Source organism: Chiloscyllium plagiosum, unplaced genomic scaffold (assembly GCF_037043375.1).
Source record: "Chiloscyllium plagiosum isolate Xiang-an unplaced genomic scaffold, Cpla_swu_hap1 HiC_scaffold_9, whole genome shotgun sequence".
NCBI classification, from domain to species: domain Eukaryota; kingdom Metazoa; phylum Chordata; class Chondrichthyes; order Orectolobiformes; family Hemiscylliidae; genus Chiloscyllium; species Chiloscyllium plagiosum.
This window is the reverse complement of record NW_028270147.1, coordinates 13,009,579-13,021,688: the sequence shown is the minus strand read 5'-3', so window position 1 is coordinate 13,021,688 and position 12,110 is coordinate 13,009,579. Positions and strand designations below refer to the sequence as shown.

Here is a 12,110-nt window from a genome sequence, read left to right as displayed (position 1 = left end):
AGGTTTCTCACTCACAGTGTGGGATAGATACTGCGCATGGACAATAAGTAACATGTCTAAATAGGGACTAGGAATCGGCATAGGCTTGGTGGGTTGAAGAGCCATTTCTAGTGCTGTATTATATTGTATTGTGTCCTGATCTGGGTCTCGCTGTCTCTCTTTCTCTCTCTCTCACACACACACTGTGTGTTTCTATCTCTGTCTTTCTCTGTCTCTCTCGCTGTGTGTGTGTGTCTCTCTCTCTCTCTTTCTGTCTGTCTGTCTGCCTCTCTCTCTCTGACCACAATGTTGTTCACCTTTCCTGTACCTCTCCACGCTTCAGGCTCACTGCCTTTATTCCTGATGAAGGGCTTTTGCCCGAAATGTCGATTTCGCTGCTCGTTGGATGCTGCCTGAACTGCTGTGCTCTTCCAGCACCACTGATCCAGAATCTGGTTTCCAACATCTGCAGTCATTGTTTTTACCTCTGTCCTGTATCACTTGCTGATGCTGAAAGTTTGCAATATAAACGCAAATTTAGGAAAAATTCAGCAGGTCTGGCAGCAATGGTGGAGAGTGAAATACAATTAATAGTTCAGGTCAGTGATCTTCAATCAGAACTCCTTATGTGCTTTGCGTCAAATTTTCTTGAATAATTGCCCCTCTGGAACAATTTGGGGTGTTTTTATTAGGTCCAAAAGTGATATAGAAGTGAAAGTTATTGCCTTTAATTTACAGGAAGACCACAGCAATGTATTGGTTATTGAGAGTCGAGACAAGACCAGGCTTAGTTATGGGGTAAAAACAGTGACTGCAGATGCTGGAAACCAGATTCTGGATCAGTGGTGCAGGAAGAGCACAGCAGTTCAGGCAGCATCCAAAGTGCAGCGAAATCGACGTTTCGGGCAAAAGCCCTTCATCAGGAATAAAGGCAGTGAGCCTGAAGCATGGAGAGATAAGCTAGAGGAGGGTGGGGGTGGGGAGAAAGTAGCATAGAGTACAATGGGTGAGTGGGGGAGGGGATGACGGTGATAGGTCAGGGAGGAGAGGGTGGAGTGGATAGATGGAAAAGGAGATAAGCAGGTAGGACAAGTCCGGACAAGTCATGGGGACAGTGCTGAGCTGGAAGTTTGGAACTAGGGTGAGGTGGGGGAAGGGAAAATGAGGAAACTGTTGAAGTCCACATTGATGCCCTGGGGTTGAAGTGTTCCAAGGCGGAAGATGAGGCGTTCTTCCTCCAGGCGTCTGGTGGTGAGGGAGCAGCGGTGAAGGAGGCCCAGGACCTCCATGCCCTTGGCAGAGTGGGAGGGGGAGTTGAAATGTTAGGCCACGTCGCGGTGTGGTTGATTGGTACGGGTGTCCTGGAGATGTTCCCTAAAGCGCTCTGCTAAGAGGTGTCGAGTCTCCCCAATGTAGAGGATTCCGCATTGGGAGCAATGGATACAATAAATGATATCAGTTGATGTGCAAGTAAAACTTTGATGGATGTGGAAGGCTCCTTTAGGGCCTTGGATAGAGGTGAGGGAGGAGGTATGGGCGCAGGTTTTACAGTTCCTGCGGTGGCAGGGGAAGGTGCCAGAATGGGAGGGTGGGTTGTAGGGGGGGCGTGGACCTGACCAGGTAGTCACAGAGGGAACGGTCTTGGCAGAAGGCGGAAAGGGGTAGGGAGGGAAATATATCCCTGGTGGTGGGGTCTTTTTGGAGGAGGCGGAACTGTCGGCAGATGATTTGGTTTATGCGAAGGTTGGTAGGGTGGAAGGTGAGCACCAGGGGCGTTCTGTCCTTGTTACGGTTGGAGGGGTGGGGTCTGAGGGCGGAGGTGCGGGATGTGGACGAGATGCGTTGGAGGGCATCTTTAACCACGTGAGAAGGAAAATTGTGGTCTCTAAAGGAGGAGGCCATCTGGTGTGTTCTGTGGTGGAACTCGTCCTCCTGGGAGCAGATACGGTGAAGGCGGAGGAATTGGAAATACGGGATGGCATTTTTGCAAGAGGTAGGGTGGGAAGAGGTGTAATCCAGGTAGCTGTGGGAGTCGGTGGGTTTGTAAAAAATGTCAGTGTCAAGTTGGTCGTCATTAATGGAGATGGAGAGGTCCAGGAAGCGGAGGGAGGTGTCAGAGATGGTCCAGGTAAATTTAAGATCAGGGTGGAATGTGTTGGTGAAGTTGATGAATTGCTCAACCTCCTCGCGGGAGCACGAGGTGGCGCCAATGCAGTCATCAATGTAGCGGAGGAAGAGGTGGGGAGTGTAATTACGGAAGATCAACTGCTCTACGTAGCCAACAAAGAGACAGGCATAGGTGAGTTCAGTGGAGCAGGAGCATGCTGAGACAATGGGTCGGCCAGGGTGGTCAGGCTTCTGGATCTTGGGAAGGAGGTAGAACTGGGTAGCGCGGGGTTCCCGGACTATGAGGTTGGAAGCTGTGGGTGGGAGATCTCCTGAGGTGATGAGGTTCTGTATGGTCTGGGAGATGATGATTTGGTGATGGGGGGTGGGGTCATGGTCGAGGGGGCAGTAGGAAGAGGTGTCCTCGAGTTGGCGTTTGGCTTCAGCGGTGTAGAGGTCAGTGCGCCAGACTACCACTGCGCCTCCTTTATCTGCTGGCTTGATGGTGAGGTTGGGATTGGAGCAGAGGGATTGGAGGGCTGCATGTTGTGAGGGTGAGAGGTTGGAGTGGGGGAGGGGGGTAGACAGGTTGAGGTGGTTAATGTCCCGGCGGCAGTTGGAAATGAAGAGGTCGAGGGCAGGGAATAGGTCAGCGTGGGGTGTCCAGGGGGATGCAGTGTGTTGGAGGTGGGCGAAGGGGTCCTTGGAAGGTGGGTGGCTCAGCACTGTCCCCATGACTTGTCTGGACTTGTCCGGACTTGTCCTACCTGCCTATCTCCTTTTCTACCTATCCACTCCACCCTCTCCTCCCTGACCTATCACCATCATCCCCTCCCCCACTCACCCATTGTACTCTATGCTACTTTCTCCCCACCCCCCACCCTCCTCTAGCTTATCTCTCCACGCTTCAGGCTTACTGCCTTTATTCCTGATGAAGGGCTTTTGCCCGAAACGTCGATTTCGCTGCTTCTTGGATGCTGCCTGAACTGCTGTGCTCTTCCAGCACCACTAATCCAGGCTTAGCTATGACAGCCTACCCTGGCTGGGGAAACTGGGCACATCCTCCACATCTCACAACAGCAGGTTTCAGAGTCAAATCTGCTCCACATCACCTCCCCTTTTCGGACAGTGGTTTCATGGTCGCCATTTGAGTCTTAACTGGGATTTTTAAAAGTTGAATCATTGCTGTGATTTGAATCTGGATCCCCAGAACATTATCTGAGTCTTCGGATTAACAGTCCAGCGATAAAACCACCGTTCTGCTGCCTCCCCATCTTCTGGACAAGGACGGAAAAGTTAGGGAAACAGTATTATGATACCAGCTGATAGTAAAACTGGATGAGTCAGATCCCAGAGTGAAACAGACATTTTATGCTTGAACTTTGATTATTGTGCTGGTCAGTGACTGAGTGCACTTACAAGAAGCTGCTAAGGTATTTTAACATCAAAAACTGTTTATTACACAAAAGCAAAGATAAACTAAACACAAATCTGACTAGGACAATTATCTGCGCCGTATCTGCTCCCAGGAGTACCAATTCCACCACAGAACACACCAGATGGCCTCCTTCTTTAGAGACCACAATTTCCCTTCCCACATTAGATTAGATTAGATTACATTACATTACATTACAATACAATGTGGAAACAGGCCCTTCAGCCCAACAAGTCCACACAGACCCGCCGAAGCGTAACCCACCCATACCCTACATTTACCCCTTACCTAACACTACGGGAAATTTAGCATGGCCAATTCACCTGACCTGCACATCTTTGGACTATGGGAGGAAACCGGAGCACCCGGAGGAAACCCACGCAGACACGGGGAGAACGTGCAAACTCCACACAGTCAGTCGCCTGAGGCGGGAATTGAACCCGGGTCTCTGGCGCTATGAGGCAGCAGTGCTAACCACTGTGCCACCGTGCGGCACCTAAACATGGTTAAAGATGCCCTCCAACGCATCTTGTCCACATCCCACACCTCTGCCCTCAGGCCCCACCCCTCCAACCGTAACAAGGACAGAATGTCCCTGGTGCTGACCTTCCACCCTACCAACCTTCGCATAAACCAAATCATCCACCGACATTTCCGCCACCTCCAAACAGATCCCACCACCAGGGATATATTTCCCTCCCCACCCCTTTCCGCCTTCCGCAAAGACCGTTCCCTACGTGACTACCTGGTCAGGTCCACGCCCCCCTAAAACCCACCCTCCCATCCTGGCACCTTCCCCTGCCACCACAGGAACTGCAAAACCTGCGCCCACACCTCCTCCCTCACCACCATCCAAGGCCCTAAAGGAATCTTCCACATCCATCAAAGTTTTACCTGCACATCCACTAATATCATTTATTGTATGCGTTGCTCCCAATGCGGTCTCCTCTACATTGGGGAGACTGGGCACCTCCTAGCAGAGCGCTTTAGGGAACATCTCCGGGACACCCGCACCAATCAACCACACCGCCCCATGGCCCAACATTTCAACTCCCCCTCCCACTCTGCCGAGGACATGGAGGTCCTGGGCCTCCTTCACCGCTGCTCCCTCACCACCAGACGCCTGGAGGAAGAACGCCTCATCTTTCACCTTGGAACACTTCAACCCCAGGGCATCAATGTGGACTTCAACAGTTTCCTCACTTCCCCTTCCCCCACCTCACCCTAGTTCCAAACGTCCAGCTCAGCACTGTCCCCATGACTTGTCCTACCTGCTTATCTTCTTTTCCACCTATCCACTCCACCCTCCTCCCTGACCTATCACCTTCATCACCTCCCCCACTCACCTATTGTACTCTATGCTACTTTCTCCTCACCCACACCCTCCTCTAGCTTATCTCTCCACGCTTCAGGCTCTCTGCCTTTATACCTAATGAAAGGCTTTTGCACGAAACGTCGATTTTACTGCTCCTCGGATGCTGCCTGAACTGCTGTGCCCTTCCAGCACCACTAATCCAGAATCTAGTTTCCAGCATCTGCAGTCATTGTTTTTACCCAATTATCTGCTAAGTCAAATTTGCAGTAACCAGCAACAAAGAATAATTCAGCCCTTTTCCCCAGCAATATCCTTTATGGACACTCATCCCCAAGTAAATTACCATTGCTACTTTTACTTTAAAATTTTTTATGCAACTGGAGAGGTTGCAACCATTTCCTTTTGATGACTTTCTACATATTCACCAGGTTGAGTCTTTCTGTCTTTCCTAGAGACACACACAATCACAGACTGACTCACTGACCTTTCTGACTGAAAGGAATGTGCAGGGCTTTTTCTAGCTGTCCTAAAACAACTTTGGATTTCTTTCCAGGTCTGATGGCCGGCTGATAATAAAACACTGCTTTTCTGCTGGTTTGGGTCTCAACTCCTCTGGACTGAACATGCTGGTTTCCCCTAGCCTTTCATTCTGTAGGTTGGATAAACCTAACTTAGCCAACACTTCAGCAGTTATCTCCTCAGGAAGCTTAGTCATTTAGCTTAAGTCACATTCTTTCTGGGTAAAATAACTCCACAGATGCCAGTATCCCGTCACTGTCACTCTTTATTTACACATGGATAGTCCTTGAAGCCGATAGAGCTCCCTCAGAGCCAGCTCTCAGAGTGAACAGAACCTCTGACACACCTTTTTTTTCTTTTTTTAAAAAAACTCCCACACTACCACCTAACTGTAGTAGTGCTTATTTTTCCCTCGCCCTCACCAGGAGTGCCCTCAGGAAGTTCCTGACTCGCTTTCACTTGTTCACATCGAGTCCAGGCACCTGGCGGGTAGCGTGGGCCGACCAGTACACTCTCTTGAAGGAGCTCCAGCGGTCGAGCGCCAGTTGGGCTCTATCCCGGCGACTCAAAGTTTCCTCAACAAACTTCCTCGAGGGGGAGATGGGTGGGGGGCACCTGGGACTCAAAAATGTTGCTGGAGACAGACTCCGCGTCGTCCCCGGTGTCCGCCACCGATCCGGAACCCTCCTCCGGGAGGTCGCCCTCGGTCACCGACCCCTCCCCCACCGAGAGAGTGGGGGCTGGTCCGGCGCCGCCAACTGGCCTCAAACCCACGGCGACCCCACCCCCAGGGTCACCGGCGGTACCTTCCTCAGCGCACCCCTTCCCGGAATGCCCTGAGTTCAGGTCGTTGGGCGGCAGAGGCACGGGGCCCCGCTTCCTTCCCGACACCGGGACAGGAAGGCGCTCAGCAGACCAGCCCGTCGACAGAAATGGATCAGGTCCCGGACCAGGTGGACGTTATCGTGTATCCTCCGGCCCGGGACCGTGTAGGACTGGTCCGGGTGAATCATGTGGGCCAGCACGGAGGCCAGGCGAGAAGACAACACCCTGGCAAAGATTTTGTAATCCGTGCTGAGGAGGGAGACCGGACGCCAGTTCTTCAAAGAACGAAGGTCCCCCTTCTTTGGCAGCAGGACGATGACTGCCCTGCGCCAAGAAAGGGGCAGCAGTCCGGCATTTAGACACTCCCCCAGGACCTGTGCGTAGTCGCTCCCCAGGACGTCCCAGAACGCCCTGAAGAACTCCACAGTCAGCCCGTCCAGCCCCGGGGTTTTGCCCATCGAGAGCCGGTCGAGGGCGCCGGTCAGCTCCTCTAAGGTGACAGGAGCGTCGAGCCTTCCGGCGTCCTCCGGGCTGAGCTGCGGCAGGTCCTCCCACAGAACTCTGCGAGCATCCTCGCTGGACGGATCCGGAAAGAACAGAGCCGTGTAATAGTTCCGGACGTGGGCCCTGACGCCCTCCGGATCCGAGACGAGGGACCCGTCGTCGGCCAGCAGCACAAGGAGCTGCTGACGGGTGCCACGCCTTTTTTCCAGCGAGTAGAAGAAGGGGGAGCCGCGGTCCAGGTCCTGGAGGAGCTGGATCCGCGACCTCACGTATGCGCCCCGTGCCCCGACGAGCTGCAGGTCCCGGAGCGCGGCCTTCTTCTCTTCGTACGCCCCGCGCAGGGCCGGGTCCGCGTCGGGCTGACCGAGGCGTGACTCCAGGTCGAGCAACTCCCTCTCCAACTCCCCGATCCTGGATTTCCGCCTCTTCGTCGACCCCCTCACGTACTCCTGACAGAAGACGCGGACGTGAGCCTTGCCCACGTCCCACCATAGCCTCAGGGAGGGGAAGCTTCCCCGCTTCCTTCTCCAGCCGGCCCAGAAACGACGAAACGAGTCCCGGAACTGCTCGTCCTCCAGCAGCAGGTTGTTAAAGTGCCAGTACGCGGAGCCGAGCCTGGCGCCGAACGGAAGGAGTTCCGCCCACACCAGGTGGTGGTCCGTGCACGACACCTGCCGCGTGGAGGCCTTCGGAAAACAGGAGGCATACGCCCGCGAAACGTACAGGCGGTCGATTCTGGACGCTCCGACCCCAGGCCTCACGAAGGTGAAGGCGATGGAGTCGGGATGGAGATTCCGCCAGACGTCCACCAGGTCGAAGGACTTGACCAAGTCCCCCAACCTCTTCCCCGACGCGCAGCCAGTGCGGGCACCGCCGTGGTCCCTGCCCTCGAGGACACAGTTAAAATCTCCCCCGAGGACGACGCACTTGTTCTCGTCGATGGAAGCGAGATGAGCGGACACTTCTTCGAAGATGCTCGCTTGCCTCGGCCCGGCCAGGGGAGCGTAGACGTTCACCAAGTGAAGCACCGCGCCCCCCAGCCGAACCGTCAGGTGAAGCAAACGGCCTGGCACTGGCTCCCTGACCCCCAAGATCTCCGGCTGAAAATGCGGGGCCAACAGGATAGCCACCCCGCCAGATCTGCGGGTGAGGTGACTCATGTAGACCCCCCCTCGCCACTCCAGGAGCCAGGTGGCTTCGTCTCCCGGGGTAGTGTGGGTTTCTTGCAGGAAGCACACCGCATACCTCCCGTCCCGAAGGACCGAGAGGGTCTGGAATCTGCGCTGCGACTCCCTGCTGCCGTTGATGTTGAGGCTGGCTATAGTCGTCTCCATGTCGGAAGCTTTGTGCAACCACCACCAGTACAATTAACAAGCCCGTGTATATATTTACAGGGAGGACGAGGGAGGGGCACTGAAGTCCCTCTCCCTCACCAGGAGTGCCCCCAGGAAGTTCCTGACTCGCTTTCGCTCATTAATGTCGAGCCCAGGCGCCTGGCGGGCAGCGAGGGTCGACCAGTAAACGTTTTCAAAAGAGCTCCAGCGGTCGAGCGCCAGTTGGGCTCTATCCCGGCGACTCCGAGTTTCCTCGACAAATTCCCGGAGTTCCTCGAGGGGGATGAGGGGGAGATCGGTGGGGGGCACCCGGGACTCAAAAAAGTCACTGCAGACGGAGTCCGCGTCGTCCCCGGTGTCCGCCACCGATCCCGAACCCTCCTCCGGGAGGTCGCCCTCGGTCACCGACCCCTCCCCCACCGAGAGGATGGGGGCTGGTCCGGCGCCGCCAACCGGCCTCAAACCCCCGGCGACCCCACCCCCAGGGTCACCGGCGGTACCTTCCTCAGCGCACCCCTTCCCGGAATGCCATGAGTTCAGGTCGTTGGGCGGCAGAGGCACGGGGCCCCGCTCCCCTCCCGACACCGGGACGCCCGGCTCCTCGGGGAAAAAGGTCCTCCCCCAGGGCCAAGGCCCCCGGAAAAACACAGTCTGGGAGGGAGGAGCAAGGATAACACCCTCCTCCCCTCCACCACTCGAAGACCCAGCAGGCAGTTCGCCGTTGTCACCTGCACCACGGCCCGTGCGGTTGTTAAAGCCCTCCCCAGGGGCCGGAGGAGTTGAGGCAGCAGAAGGTCCTGCTGTAGCCCCTGGGGGGGGGGGTTTGTGCAGGTCAGGCTGCAGTGCGGGACATGCAGGAGACACCGTAGGCTCATCCCCCTGGAGAGGGACAGCGCCACTGGCGCATCTCTCCCCTCCAAGGGCCGGCACCTCTTCCCCAGCGAGACGGGGGGGGGGTGGGATTTATGGGCCTTCCCCCCCTGCCCACCTTGGTGGGCATGGGGCCTGAATACTATTGGCTGGGGGAAGGCAGGGGGCATGGCCAGCATGGTGAGGGTCAGCCATGTCACTTCCTGCCCCACCCCTGGATTATCAGGTGATGGTGGGTGGGGCAGGGACCCAATTCCCTCTCCGGGGCCCAGAAGCACAGTTGCTGCAGGAGGTGAGGCAGTGGTGGTTCCCCCCAAGTTAATGCCAGGGTGTGGCTGGGCTCGGTCTCGGGCTCGGGGGCCCCCGGGCCAGGAGCAGGCGTTGAAGCCCCAGGGGTTTCTGTAACGGGGCGGGGGTTGGGTGTAGGGTCAGTGGGTACAGCAGGGGCAGGATCAGGTACGGGTTTGGGGGTCAGGGTTCCCGCGCCGGGGTGATGCTGGCACGGCTGCAGGGGCATTGTCGAGCCGGGGGGGGCAGGTCATGGGCTAGTTGTAGGGTAAGGTGATAGAGTGGTCTCCCCATGGGCGGGCCTGGCGCGTTGGGTCTTCTTGGGCACCTTCCATCCGGCTGGACTCTCACCCCTCTCCCCACCAGAGGCTGAAGCATTGGAAGCCTCTGGCTTAGCCCTCGCTGCCGGTGCTTGCGGTATTGACTTCGGGGCAGGGGGAGTGGGTGCGGCAGCGCCACCCTCAGCCATTGGTAGGGGCTGGGCAGCCTTCTGGGTGGGGCAGTTTTTTCTTATGTGCCCCACCTTGCTGCACAGGTGACACTGCACACCGTCCACCGTCCACAAGACGCGGTAGGCCGCGCCCACGTGGAGGAGGGTAAATGAGCCCTCGGTGACCTCCTCCCGGGTCAGGCAAATAAACACCTGGCGTTAAGACCAAGCAGGAGCGGTTGGACACCTGACCGGATCTCCTCCAAGGTGTTCAGGTGGGGAAGAAGGAGCTCACTGGCAATGAAGGGCGGGACATTGGAGATCACAACCCTCTGGGCCGTAACCTCCAAAGGGTCGCCGGGCAGATGTGTCCCTCCCATAGTGTGCCCCCTCTCCACGGCCAGGTGGACCACCTGCCTAGTCTTTGGGAAAAAGACGGCCTTCCCGTACATCCTGGCCGCAGCGACGATGGCCAGTGGGCTGACCACACTAGCCATGGCCTTGCTGCAGGCCTCAATGGTCATGCTGGGGTGGGGATAGGCATTGACCCCCAGGCATTTAGTCAGGTGCCTGAAGGGGGTCGTAGTTGCAGCCGGGTTTGGAGCAGCCAAGCCTAAGGCAGCGGCTACCCCGGCGTAGGTGCGGCTGGGCCCTGTGACCTTCGGGCTCGCTATGCTTTGCTGTCTGCCACAGGCGTGACAGGAGTCCAGTAGGGTCCCCAGGCAGCAGCAGCGGTGGAGGCAGGCCTCAGTCAACAGCAGCGGTGGAGGCAGGCCTCAGGCAAGTCCCAGGCAGCACCAGAGTGAGTCCCACGTAGGCCTTTGGTCACAACAGTGGGGGCAGGCCTGTTGGAGGGTCGTCCCCAAGGCAAGTCTCAGGCAGCCCCAAAATGTAGTCACAGGCAGCAGCGGTGGAGGTGGGCCTTTTACAGCAGCAGCAGTCCTGGGAGGGGCCAAGGCCTCTTATAGCAGCAGTGAGAGAGGCCCCAAGCAGTAACAGCTGAGGCAGGTCATGGTGGGGGTCCCAGAGACCAGCAGTGGGAGTGGGCCCCAGGTCAGCAGCAACACTCCCTTGACCTGGGTGAGGCCCAGGCTGCAGCTCCAAGGGTAGGCCCAAGACTCAAAGTCCTCGTTCCCCTCAGAGCTCTCTCGATGTGGGGCAGCTGGTCCAGGGACAGTCCCCTTCCTCTCAGTCAAGGAGGAGAGTACGTGTATACACACACACACACACACACACACACACACACACACCCACAGACCACAGACACACACACACACACACACACACACACAGATCCAGCTCCCTCAGAGGCAGCTCTCAAAGTGAACAGAACCTCTGACACACCTGTTTTTATCTATCAGCCAGGGCTCTCTGATTGGACAGGTTAACAGCCCCAATCAGGGAACTCATATTCAATGAGCTGCAACTGCCTGACCTTGTTACAATCACCACACTAAGAAATGCTGTTAACAATGTCTTGCATCTGCTGGTTTGGTAAGAAGAGGCAGAAAGAGAAATGGAGAGACAAAGCTACAGACTTAGAGATGGAAAGACTGAGGGGCAGAGAAATAGTGGGACAGAGCAGTGACAGATGCAAATATAGAGGCATGGCAGATAGGTTCTGTCACTGGAAACATTTGGTCCAGTTCATGATTGACGGTCAATGATGAGACATGTCACAAATCACTTCTAGTACAAAAGTGTGATTTTTAAAAATGAGCCCAGTCTTTATAATGTTAAAACGCAAGACATTGAGAAAATCAATTCATGTAATCAACTGTTATTCCAATTAGAACATAGAACATAGAACATAGAAGAATACAGCGCAGTACAGGCCCTTGGGCCCTCGATGTTGCGCCGATCCAAGCCCACCTAAACTACACTAACCCACTATCCTCCATATACCTATCCAATGCCCTCTTAAATGCCCATAAAGAGGGAGAGTCCACCACTGTTACTGGCAGGGCATTCCATGAACTAACGACTCGCTGAGTGAAGAACCTACCCCTAACATCAGTCCTATATCTACCCCCCCTTAATTTAAAGCTATGCCCCCTTGTAATACCCGACTCAATACGCGGGAAAAGGTTCATACTGTCGACCCTATCTAACCCCCTAATCATCTTGTACACCTCAATCAAGTCACCCCTAAACCTTCTTTTCTCTAGTGAAAACAGCCCCAAGTGCCTCAGTCTTTCCTCATATGATTTTCCTTCCATACCAGGCAACATCCTGGTAAACCTCCTCTGCACCTGTTCCAATGCCTCCACATCCTTCCTATAGTATGGCGACCAAAACTGCACACAATATTCCAGATGCGGCCGTACCAGAGTCTTATACAACTGCATCATGACCTCAGGACTCCGGAACTCAATTCCTCTACCAATAAAAGCCAGTACGCCATATGCCTTCCTCACCGCACTATTTACCTGGGGAGAGCACTATTTATTGGCTTTGACCTTTGCCCCGATAGCTTCAGGACAGCCTAAGTTACTTATCGATTCT

General features: G+C 55.5%; 1 protein-coding gene across 7 annotated transcripts in view; it reads left to right on the top strand.

Annotated features, from left to right (window-relative positions):
* nexn (nexilin (F actin binding protein)) overlaps positions 1-12,110 on the top strand; it is a 127,945-nt gene that overhangs the window by 38,169 nt on the left and 77,666 nt on the right. The window lies entirely within an intron of this gene.